The sequence below is a fragment of the Sciurus carolinensis genome, chromosome 3, assembly GCF_902686445.1.
Source record: "Sciurus carolinensis chromosome 3, mSciCar1.2, whole genome shotgun sequence".
Taxonomy (NCBI): domain Eukaryota; kingdom Metazoa; phylum Chordata; class Mammalia; order Rodentia; family Sciuridae; genus Sciurus; species Sciurus carolinensis.
In genome coordinates this window covers 180,770,003-180,775,704 of record NC_062215.1, presented here as the reverse complement: position 1 = coordinate 180,775,704, position 5,702 = coordinate 180,770,003, and the positions used below count along the sequence as shown (strand labels likewise).

Here is a 5,702-nt window from a genome sequence, read left to right as displayed (position 1 = left end):
TACATAGTTTCTGAAAAGTAGTCTCCTGTAATTCTCATTTGTTCTGCTTTGTTCCATTACAGTTCTGCCTGTCTTCAAGATTTTTTTTTATTGGTTTGTCAGAAGTTTGCCAATGACATGTAGATGTACAGTTATATTTTGCTTTTTTTTTTTTTTGAGACAGAGTCTTGCCGTATTGCCTGGGCACTGATCACCTAGGATCACATACCTCTGCACCTGATGTATGTGCATTTTTTACCTTAAATGTGTCTTTGTTAATTGTTTACATACAATGAAATTGACACACTGTAAGTGTGCAGGCTGATGCGTTTCGTCATTGTGCACACACGGTCGTGTCACCACCATGCAGTGCAGCTGCAGAAGAGGTCCTTGCTCTCACACGTTTCTCCCATTTGCAGTCATCTTCCCCACCCCCACCCTAGGCCAACACTGATCTGGTTTCTGTCATTATAATTGTGCCTTTTCTAGAATTTCATATAAATGGACACACAGTACAGTCTTCTGTATTTATTCTTTTTGCCGTAGTGTTTCTGGGATTCCTTCCTGTCACATATTTTAAGATGCCATTCCTTTTTGTGACTGAGCAGCACCCTGTGGTGCCCTTTGTGTATCCATTGCCCAGTGTCCATTTGGACTGCTTTCAGTTTTTTATTATTTTCGAGCAATGCTGTTGTGACCATTCACACACAAATCTTTGTATGAACATAAGTTTTAATTTCCCTTAGACTGGGATTTCTGGGTTGTATGATAAGAACGTGTTTGACTTTACAAGATTCAGCCTTCCTGCTTATATTCATTCCCTCCAGCAATACATGAAATCTCCACTTGCTCCATACCCCTGCCAACATCTGATGAGCTTTATTTTTTAAATTTAATCATTCTACTGGGTGTGCAATAATATCTTGTTATAGTTTTAATTAGCATTTTTCTAGTGATTAGTGATTTTGAGCACCATTTCCTATACTTATTGGATATTCGTATGTCTTAATGAAGACAGCCCAAATGGTGTCATTCAAACACTTATAATACAAGGTAAGGTCTAGATACTAGGAGTTTAATGGGGAACTACATGCCATTTTTTGTTTTCAGTTTAGTTTTTGTTTGTTTGTTTGTTTGTTACTGGGGATATAAGCCAGGGGCACTTTACCACTGAGCTACATTCCCAACCCTTTTTATTTCTTATTTTGAGGCAGGTTCTCACTGAGTTGCTTAGAGCCTCACTAAATTGCTGACTCTGGCTCAAACTTGTAATCCTCCTGCCTCAGTCTCCCAAGTCACTGAGATTACAGGTGTGCACCCCTGCACCCAGCAGGAACTACATTCCCTCTAGAGGGCAGCACCATGCCGTCTGCTGCTGTCCACTGCTCCTGATATTGTCAGGCGCAACGTAAGAACAGACCAATCACAGAGAAGTCCATATTTCAGTCTTTATTAGCTGGCAGGCTGACTGTCTCACACAGTGCCCAAAATGGCTATTGGGAGAACAGTACCAACCGTAGGTTTTAGGGTTTTTATACCATAAGTCAGAGTATATAAATCTTAAGTGTCTGATGCTGATTCAAAACTACAAACTAACATCATGAGGTCTAAAATCATAAGCAGAAGGGGAAGTGGGTCAAAATGACCTTGGTCGGGTACAACTTAAAGAATGGTTACTAACATCTAGACAATCGTTGCTGACAAGGTACGTTGTCCAAGAAAAATAGGAACCAAAAAGAACAATTTTACATTGTATAAGAATTGCCATTTTGTGTTGCCAAATGTGCTATGCTAAGCAACTGTTGATGGGAATAGAGGTGGGGTGTTCCCATGGGAGAAGCATCTCTTACATGACATGGAGTCTCAGGGTAAAATGGAGTGTGTTTAGTCATTGCCCAGATAGTCTGGCCTATAACGTTTCCATGGAGTCAAATCTGTCAGCCCGTCACACTGGGAACATCCCTCTCCAACCTGCTCACTGCTTCTAGGACGTGTGAGCTTTAATCACCTGGAAAGAGGCCAGGTCCCGCCGGCAGCATCGGCTTCAGTACTTCACCCTGCAGGTGCACTGGCTTCTTGAGACTTGCCCAAGGGGTCCGGAGAAATCTGTCAGAATGACAACCCTTGAGAGCGAATTAACAACACTCACTTCAGAGAACCATCCAAGGTCCATGGAGTAAGTCCCTAAGGAACCGCACCCTCAGGGAGATTCCATCCCAGCAGGCATCCATTCCTTTTTAAAATATTTTTGGTTGCAGATGGACATAATACCTTTATTTTGTTTATTTAGTTTTATGTGATGCTGGGAATCAAAACCAGTACCTCACGCGTGCTAGGCAAATGCTCTACCACGGAGCCACAAACCCAGCATCCATTCTTAACCCTTCCCTAGCCTCCAGGTTCCAACCTCTGACCCTTGCCTTGTCCAGTTTCCCTGGCTTTCTGGAAATTCCACCCTCCACCACAGGGGCCTTAGGGTCTTTCCACCACCTCCTTTCTGCACACTACATTTTCCAGAGTCTGAGTCTCCAGTCCAGACTCATACCCCAAGCGCCTTGGCAGAGCAGCCCACAGTGGTGTTTGGCACTTCAGTCCCTTGGAACGGTTCAGAGTGATTGTAGACATGGTGAACCAGCTTCTTCAGGGCTTCCAGATTTCCATCATCCTCCTAATGATCCACCTATGAATCCTTTCACACACCTGTTCTCCTTCCCACATACAAACATTAATTCTCAAATAGTTCATCAAGTCTCACAAAGAAGAATAAACTAGTTCTCTAAAGCAGCTCCCCTGGAGCTGGTTCCTTGTGCCATACCCTTCTGCCATGATGTTCTTCATCTTGGGCTTAAGAACTCTGGAGTCAGATGCCGTGGAATGAAACTAGAAACTGTGAGCAAAATTACACTTTTCCTCCTCTAAGTTGTTCTTGTCAGGTCTTTTGGTCACAGCAATTAAAAATCCTGACTAAAACAGAAATCAGATCCAAGAAATGGAGTCCAGGCTGTGGCTAATCATGTAGTTCAGAAGGCTTTGGAGCTGGTGTGTGGGACGAATTCTGAGAAATGTAGAGATCCAAGCTGGAAAAGCTTTAGAATACTATTATCAGAGCTCAGTGCGTGATTCTCCTGGGTCCTCAAAAAATAGATTGCTCATAGGACCCTGTACAATAAAGTTGGGTTCATGAGGTTTCCGAGGAGAAGGAGAAAATGGACTAGATGCCATTCGTGTTAGTTACATCCTGGCTACAACATTACGTTTTGTCCATGTCCCAAGACTTTGTGAGGCTGAGTTGAAAGATGATGGACTAATTAATCTGGTGGAGGAAATTTCAAGGCAGCACAGCATTTGGGGTTGGGGGTCATGGATGTGGCTGACAGCTCTTAGTCATGTTTATTGTGATAATCAGGAGCAGAAAATAAAGAAGATTTGAAAAGCTTGCAGTTTGGCCAGAAAAGAATGAGTAAAACTAGAAATAAATAAATTGTGGTTGTTCACATTACAGCAAGTACAATGCACAGAGTGGAAAAACAGCTGAGCACATCTCAGGAATTGGCAAGACCACACCCAACTCAGGTTCAAGATTGTAAATGTAAAAATTCTTTTGAAAACAGATCAGTGTGAAGTTCTCACACTGTGCTCAGCCCCCCAGGCCCTCAGAGCCTGGTGCAGCCACAGTTCCAGGAGACTTGGATACAGCTCGAGATATAGCAGACCTTGACATCGATCACGTGGTGGTCGTTCTGCAGGAATGCGAGATGCTGGGTTAGGGGCTCATGGAGGCTTCCACCAAGATTTCAAAGGAAGGCCGGGGAGGCCAGGCAAAGTGTGGCAGTGTCAGGGTTCCTGCAGGGTGCCCCCGAGAGGGGGATGCCTGAAGATGTGAGAAGGAAGTCAAAGCTGCAGCAGACACCCCCACCTGAGATGAAGAGATGCCAGGAACGTGGGATGTCTGCCCACAAAAGCCGCGGAAGTCGGTGAGAGACCAGCCGAGAGAGGCCGAATGGCTGGGACCAGCAAGGCCACGGGCTGGACCCACAGGAGCGCTCGGGGCCTCAAGATGACATGTGCCCCGTGCTGGGAGTGGAGCCTCAGGATCTGTTTGTCCAGTTGAATTTTGGCCTTGCCTGGGTTCCATCCCTTCCTTCTGTGCCCTTATTTCTCCCCTTTGAAATGAAAATATTGATTCAATGACATTCTTTACTGGATATTATAACTTGCTTTTGATCTTTATGGGGAAAGAGCTAAAAGTTTGCCTTGAGTCTCAAAAGAGATTTTGGACTTGGACTCTCGGCATTACTGGAACTGTTAAGCCACAGGAGCAGGAAGTCGTACTCCATGTATGTATGATACGTCAAAATACATTCTACTGTCGTGTATAACTAAAAAGAACGAGTAGAATTTTTTTAGAAAAACCAACTCCTTGGGGGCTGGGGAGGTAGCTCAGTTGGTAGAGTGCTTGCCTTGTAAGCACAAGGCCCTGGGTTCGATCCCCAGCACCCCCCTCCCCCAAAAAACCAACTCCTTATGAATCAAAGACCTAGGAATTACACCAGAAATCATGCAACTCCTAGAAGAAAACATAGGGTCAACACTCCAGCTATAGGCACAGGCAACAAGTTTCTCAGTTGGACCCGTAAAGCTCAGGATAGAAAACCAAGAATTAATAAATGGGATAGCATCAAATCAAAAAGCTTCTGCACAACAAAGGAAACAATTAGGAATGTGAAAAGAGAGAATGGGAGAAAAATCTTTGCCAGCTGCTCTTCTGACAAAGGATTCATTCCAAGAATATATAAAGAACTCAAAAAAGTTAACACCAAAAGGAATCAAGCCAGTTAATAAATGGACAAATGAATTAAACAAACATTTCTCAAAAGAAGAAATACAAATGATCAACAAATATATGAAAAAATGTTCGACATCATTAGCAATTAGAATGTCATTCATCAATAATACAAACAAAAAGAAAATGAATAAAGGAAAAATACAAAAAACAATAAAAATTAAAAAAGAAAAAAACACAACAAAAAAATAATAATTCTTTTTTAAAAAGAATACAAACAATACTTGCTGGGCACAGTGGCACACACTTGTAATCCCAGTTACTTGGGAGGCTGAGGCAGGAGAATTGCAAGTTCAAAATCAGCCTCAGCAACTTAGCGACACCCTAAGCAACTCAAAGAGATCTTGTCTCTAAATGAAATATAAAAAAAGACCCCTGGTATGTAAGGGGAAAAAAAAAAGAAGGAAGGAAGGAGAAAGGAATACAAACAATAATAAATGCTGGAGAGCATGTGAAGAAAAAGAAAAAATTTTACACTGTTGGTGTAAAAATGGTGGGATTGTAAATTAGTACAAGCACTATGGAAATAAGTATGGAGATTCCTCAAAAACTAGGCATGGCACCACAATTTGACCCAGGTATACCACTCCTCAGTATTTATCCTAAAGATTAAAGTCATCATACTATAGTGATACATGCATATCTGTTTTTATAGAAGCACAATTCACAATAGCCAAACTATGGAACTAGGTGTCTATCAACAGATGTATGGGTAAAGAAAATGTGGTGTATATACACAATGGAGTTCTATTGAGCCATAAAGAAAAATAAAATTAGGTCATTTGCAGGAAAATGGATGGAAATAGAAATCCATTATGTTATGCAAAATAAGCCAAACTCAGAAGGTCAAGGGTCATATTTTTCTCTCTTATGTGAAATT

At 42.1% G+C, this 5,702-nt stretch overlaps 1 non-coding gene across 1 annotated transcript; it reads left to right on the top strand.

Annotated features, from left to right (window-relative positions):
* The first annotated feature begins 4,408 nt into the window (after nt 1–4,408).
* Trnat-ugu (transfer RNA threonine (anticodon UGU)) lies at nt 4,409–4,482 on the top strand. The gene has a single exon. It is a non-coding gene; the product is annotated as a tRNA-Thr (tRNA).
* The last annotated feature ends 1,220 nt before the right edge of the window (nt 4,483–5,702 follow it).